The 12,258-nt window shown below is 36.8% G+C and overlaps 1 protein-coding gene across 1 annotated transcript in view; it reads left to right on the top strand.

The window, feature by feature from the left end:
* The first annotated feature begins 4,307 nt into the window (after window positions 1-4,307).
* Window positions 4,308-12,258, top strand: part of AZI2 (5-azacytidine induced 2) — a 28,499-nt gene continuing 20,548 nt past the window's right edge. Inside the window, exon 1 of the mRNA XM_012806360.2 lies at window positions 4,308-4,787. The gene's annotated coding sequence lies outside the window, so the exon portion shown is untranslated. The remainder of the gene's footprint in view (window positions 4,788-12,258) is intronic.

The following is a 12,258-nucleotide window of genomic DNA, read 5'->3' as shown; positions in this document are numbered from 1 at the left end:
ATGTGTGGGGAAAAGTATACTGTATCTAATTAACTCTTACTCCAAAGGACTTATCATAAACATATCATATAAATATGCCTAATGATACAGTTTATAGTTGAAGACTTCCTCTTGCTCTATAGTTATCCTCTTCTGAAAAGAGTGAATACATATGTTCTACAATTTTTGTAAGGATAAAAATTCTAACCTTCCAAACATTTGGGTTTTTTGTCAACTTATTTAAACAACACAAAGATTATGAAGTATTCTGACAATTCACTACATGTCAATATACAAAAGATTTCTCCCCAGGATTTCTTCTTTTTTCTTCAATCCAAACCATTATTTTCACCCCTAAAATCAAAGATACTCACATAGAGATTAATCAATTGGGTTAGCACTATCTGGAAAACCCTACTTGTTCTTTGCTTAGTAGCATAGGAGAAAAAGAAATAGACTCTTTCTGTTTTGTATCTTAATAAGAAAATACTGACCAAAACAGAAAATATAAATGTCTAAACGTAATAAATAAAAAATTTGCAAAAACTAATTACATATTAAGTGTATATTTACAGATAATTTCAAATCATATTTCAGTCACTAATAATTCTCAAATGAAAATACAAGGAGATTTAGATTGTAGAACTGGCCATTTTCATCTAACCAGTACTAAGAATAAAATGAACACAAGGATAATCTGGCTTCTGAAAGATTATTTAATTATTTTAATTTTCTATTATTTAATTTTGATCAGGGACCATAATCACGATACTCAACACTTCAATGGTTTTTTCAACATATAGTTAAGTTTAGCTAGGCAGTAATAGTTGTCTTTTTTCCAACCTTCAAATTTATCTGGCACAAATATTTGAACTAATTTCAAATTTACTTAGCACAGTGTATTTGAATATATATACTGACTAGTCAGGAAAACAAAAGAAAACATTTTTTCAAATAGAAAATTTGGATTATTCCAGAAAAGAGTTCAGTGGCAGTGGTAGGGGTGAGATGAAGTAAGAACTCTTGCAACTTCTGACCACTATATTTAGGTAGCACACCAATTTATTTTAAATATTTTAAAAAATAACTGAGAGTTTTGATATTTTGGATAATCTTTGGAGAAGACCTTTCTATTTCAAGTGCGAAAGGAACAGGTGATTTTGAATTCTACAATGCAACACTTGATGCTGAAATAGTGATGACACCTCCCTCACACATATTTCAAAAATTTATGACTCAGTTTGTATTCTGATGACATTCCTTACTCAGACATGTAGGATCTCCTTGTAAATGTATTTTTATTAAGGACAAACATGTAAGAGCTAAGTCTATAATTCTCAAACTGACGTTAGAGAATTTCTGGGGCTCTCCAATTCTCTGAGAATTTTAAAATATTTTAAAGCCATCAGTCATAAACTATGAAATTAAATATTGTAAAAGAAAAAAAACTTCTAAATGCATACAGATAGCCAATTTTGGTGCCTGAGTTGGCAGTGTTTACAGCAGTGATGGAAAACAGGTTAAAATAGAGCAAAGGTCCTTTTAAAAAAATGTTAAAGACTGGGTGCAATGGCCATGCCTGCAATCTTAGCACTCTGGGAGGCCAACACAGTGGATTGTCTGAGCTCAGGTGTTTGAGACCAGCCTGAGCAAGGGCAAGACCCTATTTCTAAAAATAGCTGGATATTATGGCAGGCACCTGTAGTCCCTGCTACTTGGGAAGCTGAGGCAAACGCATCAGGGAGACCAGAGCCCAGAAGACTGAGGTTGCTGTGAGCTATAGGCCCTCTACAGAGGGTGACAAAGTGAGACTCTGTCTCAAAAGAAAAAAAAAAATGTTAGGGAGTCAGTTCAGGAGTCTAAGAGAAGCATAATAATATAGTTCTTAAAGACCATTTTGAAGTAAATATAAAGGATGAGTTGGAAGCAAACAAAAAAAAAAAAAGAGAGAGAGATTGGAACTATTGCTATAGTTTAGATAGCTAAGGAGAATAACCCATAAGAATCCATAAAACTAGGTGAACAAATTTGAGTATGGGATGAAAAAGAGGGAATTACTAAATCCAAAAATGAAAGATATAGAAAATATGTCAAGGGAAAATGGTCAATAGGTTGTTATTAAGAATGGAAAAAAAAATAGGTTGTTATTGAATGACTAAATTAAAAACACATTTTGGGGGGGGGGACTTTTAAGATCAATTAAGTATTCATAGATAATGCAAAATCTCTACTCTAGGAAATTATATCTAGTTTTATAATTATTACAAAGTGTAATCATGGTTTTGCAGAGAGACAGAATCAATAGGGCAGATACACATACCCATATATGTGTGTATGGATATATATATGTTTATAATACATACATGTGTGTTTGTATCTGTATGAAATGACTCATGTTATTAGGGCGGTTAAGTCCTGTGATCTGTAGTTGTAAACAGGAGACTCCAGAAAACTGGTGTTATAATTTAGTCCAACTCCAAAGACTTGAAAACCGAAAGAGGTAAAGGTTTAAATTCAAGCCTGAGGGCAGAAGACTGATGGCCTGGCTCAGATGTTCCAAGTAAACTGATGGTGCCCATAAACAGAAGGAAGGGCAATTTGCTTTACTTAGTCTACTAATTCAAATACGAACTTCATCCAAAAATACTCTTGAAAAGACACCACAGGAAAAGCAATATTTGATATACGTGGGTGGAAAGTTACTATTTCCAGCTAAATTCAGTGAATATCTGGATTACATTTTGTCATAATCTAGCAGGGGTTCCACACTCAATAAAGAAAAAATAAGATAGTTTTGACTAAAATAATACAACAGACATCTTAGTCAAGAAAATGCTTTGTTAATAAACCAATTTATAAATAGTTATAATCCAGAAGCATGTATTTTAAAACAAAAACAGACTCTTACCAAATAAACTTCAAAATACTAAATTATGCCATTATCTGTTTATATTTCCTGAGAGAAAAGATAAAAATCAATTTCTCTGTCTTTTTAACAATTCTCAAATTATTGTAAATTGTAAATGAAGATTCAAAAAATTGAAAATATTTCTACATCTTCAAATTTAAAGCTAGATTATCACCTTATTTCTCTTGCCTTAGGATGCCTCAACCGATTTTGTTAACATTCTTTAAAATTTTACTGGCCAAAACATGCCTCCTGAAAGTTAGCTTTTAAAGGGAAAATTCGTGAAGTGTACCGCGAAAGCAATCAAAATAGTTAAGAATCGGTTCTTCCTCAAACTACTAAAAATAATGCTTTTTCATACTCCAGCGCAAAAAACTGAAGTGAATGCATCTCCTTTCTAAATGATTACATTGATACAGATTTTTAAATATTTTGAAAAATAAGTAACTTTAAGTTGTAGTCTTTTTGGTAACAGCTGCAAATTTTCACTGAAATCTAAACCAAAAAAAGAAAGGATTCACAACAATATAAAAATATTTTCAAGTAAGCCCTTGAGTAAACATCTTTGCGCTGACGTTGGGCTGACAGTGAAACACGCAGTTGATAAACTACTACCTTACGAAGAGGTGAGGAATCTTAGTTTTGCAAACTGGCGTTTAATGAGGATAAATTTCCTATGACTATTGTTCTCTAGTTTATTCGTCTGTTTAACCAGTAGTAGCCTAGAGCTACAGGGTTGCATTTGGCTGAGATCCCCAAAGAGTCACGATTCGGGAATTCATCTATTCCTGACTCCACAGCGCAGGACTATTATCCAAAAATTACCAAAGTTGGTGGCAAGTCGAAAGATGCCAAGTACAATCATAAAGCCTTGCCAATTTTTCCCTCTCATTTGGTAAACTGAACAGTGTACTGCAACTCGAGTTTCAGTCTGTAACTATGGAACCTCGAGCTATTCGCATAGTTTGTTCTTCAAACGATTGCCTGAAGGATCGCAATGCGCCCAGAATACAGAGGCTACCTACCGGGCGTAAAACCGCTTCCCGCAACCGCGCGTCTAACAGGCCTCTTAGTTCCCAGCCACGACAGCTACAGCGCCGTAAACCGGCAAGGGTGCTAAGCCCAACAAGTAAGCACCCCATGCGCGGGAACCCCTAAGCGGACACTGAGAGAAAAGGACGCACTAGAGGGCGCCCCTGACCGCGGCCCTCGGCCCAACCGCCACAGTGGCGGTAACGCTCTTACCCAACAACAGTCGGCCCTGGCCTCCTCGCGTCGCCGCGGCCCCGCCCTGCCCCGCCCTGTCCGCCGCGGAGACTCACGGGACAGGTAGTCCGCCGCCTAGTCCCGCCCCGCCCCCCCGCGCCACCGGCTTCGTGAACGCCTTCCCAGGTCCCTCGGCCTCACTTCCGGTTTCCTCGCGCTGCCCTGGCGCCGAGCCCAAGGACAGCGGCAACCGCTTTTCCGGCAGTAAGCTGCTTGTCCACCCTTCTAGCCCGTTCGACAACGCTTCCCCTCTACGGTGCTCGACTCGGCCGCCGGGCCGTGTGGGTCCTGACAAGGCCGCCAGCGCCGGCAGGCCTGGGTCTCGCGCGCGTGTTGCTGGGTAACGGGCCTTCTCCCGAGACTGCTCGGCCTCGGCCCTCCTTCCAGAGCCTCCAGGGCCACTGCCGAAGGACAGGGCTGCGCCGGGCGTGGCGCAGCCGAGACTGAAGAAATGGGAATGCCTCCAAGGCGCACCTGCGGCGATTGCCTTCGCTGGGGAAGCGGCAGCGTCTTCGAGGAAACCGGAAGCCCTTGGTGACCCCTGGCGACCCGGTTTGGTTTCGGTCCTTTCCCAAACACTAGGGAATCGAAACTCGGCGGCCCTGGGGGCGGCCCTACGTAGCCTGACTTAGGGGTGAGTGACTCGCTTGGGCCGAGAGGAGAATGGGGGTGAGGGTAATGCCGGGACCAACCTCCGCGGTTGTTACTGGTGTGAAGAGACACGTCATTTTGCTTTCACCGCTTCTGCGCTTCCTCCTTTGGGGAGCGGCCCACCCCCGGGCATCTCCTGCCCCTGCCTCCTCCACACCCCAGCTGTTCTTGGCCCTTCTTGGTCCTTCACTCTGTTTTCCCCCCCATTACTCATTTTCCTTCTGTGCTCTGATTTCCTGAGGCGCCTTCAGCTTTGGGGGATATTTTCCCCATTCATTGAGACGACTTTATATTGGAAAGGAAAGGGGGACCTGTGGCTAGGACGGTATTGTGTGGGGCGTCCGAGCAGAGATTATCTACCCTTTGTCTATATTTTATTGAGGGTAGTCGTCATTTCTCCAATGTCCGACCTGAGTACGGTATTCATTCCGGTTTTCAGTTATTTGATTTGTTGAGTGATTACATGAAAGGCAAACTAACACCCTTGTCCAGACACACAAGAAACTCGAATGTTCAAAAGTGAGATAAAGTACACATGCAACAGAATATATTGGAAATAAGCTAAGTGCTAAGGTGATCAAAGATACAGGCGTACCAGGATTAAAATTGAAACTTACTCATTAAGCATAGAAGACACTTCCTTTTTTATTATTGGAATTTTAGATTGGATTGAACAAGATTTGAAAGACATAACTTAAATTTCAGATCTCTAAAAACTCTATATTGTATTGCCCAATCTGTTGTGATCAATCTATCTTCTGTAAAATGGGAATGGTGCATCCTTTACAGAATGGTTAAAAAAAATTAGTGCAACGTCATATGCAAATGTAAAGCTTTAATATTAAAGAGATAGCATAGTGTAATGTGAAATGTTAATCATTTAGGTAAGAACTTTAGTATGTGAGTGATTTTCCACTTAAATTGGGTCAGAGGCTAAAATTCTTCCTCATTTTCCCTATTTCCAAAATTGGAGAAATACTCTCCAAGGCATCCGAGCACAATTTCTAAGGGTTATGTGGCTCTGGAGTCAGCTGCCTGATTTTCATTTGTCGTTGTCTCACTTTCTAACCGTTGCATGTCTCAGTTCCTCCACCTGTCAAGTGAGGAGAGTCTCAACCCACCTCCAAGATGTTAAATAGAGTTAATGAATTCTTTTGAAGAACAAATGAGATCATTCCCCTAAAGGTGAAGCACACTGCTTTGCATGGACGCTTAGTTACTATTATTTACCAACATAGAACATAGCATGATTAGTAAGTGAAATGATAGGAAGTTTTTAATAATCTGACAGGCGTTCTCAAACTACGGCCTGTGGGCCACATGCAGCCCGCCGGGTGTTTTTGCCTCCGCTGCCTGTCCTGCTTAGCAGCTGACTCCTCCCAGGGCCCGCAGTCCAGCCCTGCAACAGTCTGAGGGACAGTGAACAGACCCCCGGTTTAAAAAGTTTGAGGACCCCTGAAAGTAATAGAACCAGTATGATGTATTTTTCCTATGTTGTGCTTATACATTCTAAGTCGGATTATGGTTGTATTATTACTATTAAAAAATAATTATTAACGCCAGTAACATTTAATGCATAATAGGTGTTAACTTTCATTGCGATATATCACTTTATAAAAGGATTGGAAAGACATAAACTTCTTATGATACCTGTGCTATCCCAGAAAGGGTCTTAGAATTCCCGGGTCCCAAAAACTGATTGCTGAACTAATGGAGTTAGTGGGATAATTCGTAAGGGTCATAAAAATGAAAATGGACTTTTTCATACTGTATGTACTGAGTACCTTGTGCTGAGTGCCTTTTTAGATACACTGAATTATTGGGCATTTGATTGCAAAGGGACATAGATTATGCAATAGTATCCTGAAAAGAGGCACTTGATGATCCCTTCTTTGTAAAATAGTTACGCCATTTCTACCCCTGATTATTTCATTACAAATAGGGAAAGAGGAGTATGTGTTAGTCTATCCATCTTCTAAAATTTAATCCTCCAGGTATCTAGACTGATTATGTGAAGTGGGTTCAAGAATATCCTAGCCTTCTCAGAGATAAAAAGGACATGGAAATCCTAAATAAGATTCACTTCAAGAGCAATGTGGAATAGAGGAAAAAGCCTACCATATAAGCCTTGGTCCTGTAGACCAAATGTCTCATACTGCTAGTATAATTATAGTCAGGTTTACTTTACCAATGAACTTTGATTTCCTCATCTGTGGTGGTGATAATACCTTCCTTGCCAAGTTTGGTATGGAATTTAGGTGATAATTTGTACTATATCCTTTACTCAGTATCTGTCATAAATGTGAATTCCCATTTGGTTAGGTTGCCTTTCTTTATTTGGATTAAGAAGAGACCTAAGCTACCTATCATTAGGGTGGCAAATTAGAGACTAGAATCTGGGTTTCTGAATCCTGGGCCAGTATTCTTTCTACCATAGAGGTCTGCCTCATCCAGGTTCTTATTAGGAAAATTAGCATTTTGTGTTGCATCTTAGAATATTATTAAAAGCATAGATTTTTAAAAAGCAGCTTATCTGGATTTATATCCTAGCTTTGCCGCTAACTAGTTATATAGCTATAGATAAGATATTTAAGACTTTGTTCATAAACCAAGATAATAGTACCTACATAAAAAATAGAAAAGTGCATGGCATGTAAAATCATTAGTGCCTGGCATATGGTATGTGATTAGGTAAGTGGTTAATAAATGGTAGATACAATGATGATGAAATATGACAGGATAATTATATTTATTCTTAGGGAAAAGACCAATCTGGTGTTAGAAGATACGTTTTCTACAATTCCAAAACCCAATTATGTAGTATGTGAAGAACTGAGAGTCCACTCAGTGTTGATTGTAATAAAAGCTGAAATTTAAGATCTTCTATTTTTACCCAAGCTTCAGGCATTCTGTCTGCCTTATCTAACTTTCTTTCTCCATTATTATTTTTAGGAAATTCAGTTCTCAACAACAGTTATCAACATCTTTTACCTCAATTCTTTCTCTCTCTCTTTTTTTTTTTTTTTTTAAGGCATAGTCTCACTTTGTTGCCCTGGGTAGAGTACCTGGCCATTGGCCTAGCTTATAACACCCTGAAACTCCTGGGTTCAAGCGATCCTTCTGCCGCAGCCTCCCAAGTAGCTGGGACTACAGATAGGTGCCACCATGCCCAGCTAGGTTTTTGTTTTTAGTGGAGATGGGGGTCTGGCTCTGGTTCAGGCTGGTCTTGAACTCCTGAGCTCAAGCAATCCATTGGCCTTGGCTCCCAGAGTGCTAAGATTATAGGCATGAACCACAGTCCCTGGCCTAACCCTTTCTAATTTTATTACATAACCCCTAAGAAGAAAGAAAATTTAATTGCCCAATGTATAAAATGATTGTATGACTCCTTACAGATACATTTGCCTATAAATATGCTATACATGTATATAATACAATATTGTGATGAAATGAGGATAAATGGGATATTATTTTCTTTTAATATTAAAAACAAAATTTTCATGCAAAATTTAGAATTTACCAATTCACAGCAGAGCTAACCATGCCTATAAATGTTCAAGAATGCTAGTTATGCTAGCTATCATTGAAATTCTGTAAATCATGTAGTAGCTACTTAGCTCTGTTCTCCTCAGATTTGTGATTGTCAATTTGGAATGGGACTTAAAATCACTCTGGGTGCTCATTGAAAATGAAGTTTGTGATTTTCAAACTAGATGCTTTGATTTGCATAGATCTGTGGTAGAACCTAGCTGTCAACATTTTTAAATGGAACTCCAAGCACTTCTAAAGTAGTCTTACACATTAGTCAAACACTGCTGTAGTAGGTCATCTCCAGCCTCTTAAAAGGTTGGTGTGCCCCTGTGTAATATATTTATTGAATTTTGTGTGTTTTATTGATTAGCTTTGTTTGGGGACATGATTTAACATTCCTTAAGTTTTGAAAGTGATCATTTCTTGCTACACTGTTTAAAATACTGTTTAATCTTTTGGTAATTCTCATTTTTGATAATGATACTTATGGCAGTCATTTTTTTAAAAGACTAATGTAAACATAGGTATGTTATTTTACGAAAATTTAAATTATGGCAAATAAGATTAAATAAAGTATAGGAAAGTTTCCTCAAATGTTAAATATTATAACTAGCTTGGTCTAATTTGTTAAGTATTAATAATAGCCAGCTACCTATTTACCATTGTACCAGAAAATCAAACTTCATGGATCAGCTGATTTGGATACACACAAAAAGATATTGCTTCACAAGAAAAGTTTGTAAAACTGAATCTTTATTGTGAAGCATATACTGCAGCTCCCTTTACTTCTCTGTAGAAATAAATTTAAAGAATGGTGAAAGCTGCTTGCATATGTAATAAAAACAAAGGCGATAGGCAGTCTACTTTGTTACTTTGCTAAAAATATTCCCTTTGGTATAGTAGTAAATATAATGTGATATCTGCCTTGTTTTATTTGGTTCCTTTCTAAGATCTCATTTCCCAGGCCCTGCAGCTTTTAATCTCCAGAGTTCTGGTTTGTACCATCTAATATGATAAGTATTAATATTCTGATACTTGGTGATTTCATATTTATTTTTTCAGTGATAGAAATTAAAATTTTCATTTTTATAACAAATTTAAATGACAGTTATTATTAAATGGAGCAAAACCTGACGTATATCTGTGGTGCTAGTGGATTTCTTTTCTCTTGCTGCTGCTTTCATGCTGCTTTCACTGTGTTCCAGGTAGTGTTTATAGTATATAGAAAAACGGTGTATAACTTGAAAAAATATTTTTATGCAAATAATGTTTTCTTATATTTAGAGAAAGACTACACAAAGGCAACTTTTTCATGCTTTGTAAATAAAAAAGTCAACAGATAAAAATATATAAAATAATTATGACCTTACGTCTGTCTGCTCATTTTGTCTTTCTAAAAATGACTCATTATCATCTTGCATAAAATGTGACATTGTTATATCAGTACACTCCCTTCCATCTAAATTACTTACAAACCTTCTGATCTTGATGAATGTAAAGTTTTGAAACTATAAAAGTTTTATTGGGGAGGGAAAATTAGTAATAGCTCGGGTTCTGAAATCCAGGTGCTTCTGCTACATAACTAATCTTGGCTAAGCTTCATGACCTTTCCATATTCCTGTTTTCTCCTCTGTGAAATGGGATTAATACGATTTTCTACCTTATGAGGCAGTCATGAAAATTCAATGGGTTAATATTGCTAAACATTTGGCACAATGCTAAGTTCATTTGGTTGTGAATTTTTTTTAATAAATATATGTAAGTATTCTTCATACTCTTTAATTATATCCAGGTCTGTCTTTTTAATATTTCACAAATCAGTAATCTATCTATCATAAAGAGCCTTCTCAGTTTGTTTCCTGTCTGTCTGTCTGATCTCATCTCAACCCTTCACCCCGTACTAAGGTCTTTGAACTTGTTCTCCTTACTGGAAGTTAGCAAACTGAAAGGTTTCAGTGGTTCTCCAACCTTCCTAATGCCGCAACCCAAAGGTTCAGAACCACTGGTTTAAGTACAATACAATGAAAATAACCATCTTCACTTAAGATTAGAGGTTTAAGAGTCATTTGATCTTTTGTGGTATTGCTTTTGAAAACCACTTCTTTTCTCTTTCCCCTAATCCCATAGATTCTTTATTGTTTCAAATATATCACCTACTTTTATAGCATTGTAATTATTTTTCTGCACAGCTGTCATACTTGATTTTTCTATGGGGGAAAAACATGATAAATGAACAAACAAGAAAATCACACAGCTGAGCTAGTTAGTTTGCTTTTGTATAAAGCAAAAGAACCTAGGCTCTGATCCTTAAAGTGTTCAGACTGTGGGATATCTGTTTTGACTATGTAGAGCAGTTTATGTCTATTGCTTGTTTTCAGGTATCTGTAGAAAAAAAAATTACTCAAGTAGAATACATCTTGCCCATTTGGTTGAGTGGCTTAAATCACATGTCTACTATGGGCACAATTTACCTCTCCTTAAACTAGAATGCATCCTACCACTTAACTAGCCATGCCTGCTTATTCTACTTGTGTGATATTGTGTATTCATGTAAGAGTTTTATATGGAGATACATATGTGTACTTTTAGTTTGCAACATGGGGATAACTCACATTAGCAAGGAAGGAATGATGATTTCAGCTAGCAGCAGGATTGATGTTTGCTATTATTTTGAAATAGAGTTGAATACAGAGATGGAAAAGTCTTTAGAGGAAGAAACCTTGAACTCTTTATTATTAGGAGAAAGTGCAGCTTGCATCAGAAGCAGTTAGTTATGGTTATGAAAGTCTATCACTTTTTTGGTATATAGTAGGTAACATAGTTCATTCTTATTTCTGGACTTCATTCATAAACAGAAAGATTCTAACTATATAGTAGGAGTTGTCTTATGTAATTAAAAAAATATTAAATTTATGTTGTTGAAAATTGACTAGATGGCAGGTTTCACCTACTTACTCAAGGCATGCAGTATGCATATTTATTTTTGCATTTCATTTAATCCTAGGTGGACACAAATTACTTAGACACTTGAAACTCCGGCTTTGGTTGAGATCTATTTGAAGTTATTAATTACAATTAGAAAAGTAAAAATATAATGACAAAAAAACCACACCCAAAAGGACAGTCAAAACCCTTTGTTAGTATCCATGTCATTTGCAATAAAGCAAAACAAATTTTATAGGTATTAATTAACACAGGGAAGAACATCAGATATTTTGGAAGAAAGCAGGCATAGCAAAACAATCTAGTACAATCTAGAACATTAGCTATATCTGTTTTGTTCATCATTGTGTCCCCAACTCCCCACAACATAAGTTCTCTAGTTAGGTTGCCTGTGTTTACATTTCAACTCTCTACTTTGTTACTTTGGAAAAAAATACTTAAATTACTTCTACTTCAGTTTCTTCATCTGTAATGTTCTTGTATAGTAACTGATACTAGTTAAGTGAACAAATTTATTTCAAGCAGGGGATAGTGAAAAAAATTTCCAGTGATCAATAATTACTAATGTATGTGAAATCTGTGGGTAGTTTAATTCAGATACTGTATTTACTGTTTTATTTTAAACTAAAAAACAATATTTTAAAGGACTTTTTAGGTTCTCCTACATGTCTGTTGCTTTGTTTTTCCCATGAGGTTGTAAAAGATTTCAGCCACAATTTCTCCTTTCATCCTGTTTTTTTAAAATACAACTCAGATGGGGAAATAATGCTGAACCTAAAAGCAAAAGTAGATATACAGAGCAAGTATATTTTCCATTAAATGATAAGAGTAACTGACCTCTTCTCTTAGGTTTTTCAGTCAGAGTATGATTTTAATCCTACTCTATCTACTCTTCAGTCAGTAATCAATATTTATTGAGCAACTTATGTAGTGGTGAATTGGGGACACAATGATGGACGAAACAGATATAGCTAATGTTC

Source organism: Otolemur garnettii, unplaced genomic scaffold (assembly GCF_000181295.1).
Source record: "Otolemur garnettii isolate 467f Iridium unplaced genomic scaffold, OtoGar3 scaffold00002, whole genome shotgun sequence".
NCBI lineage: Eukaryota > Metazoa > Chordata > Mammalia > Primates > Galagidae > Otolemur > Otolemur garnettii.
Note: the sequence above shows the minus strand (reverse complement) of the source record. Positions and strands in the feature narration are given on the sequence as shown.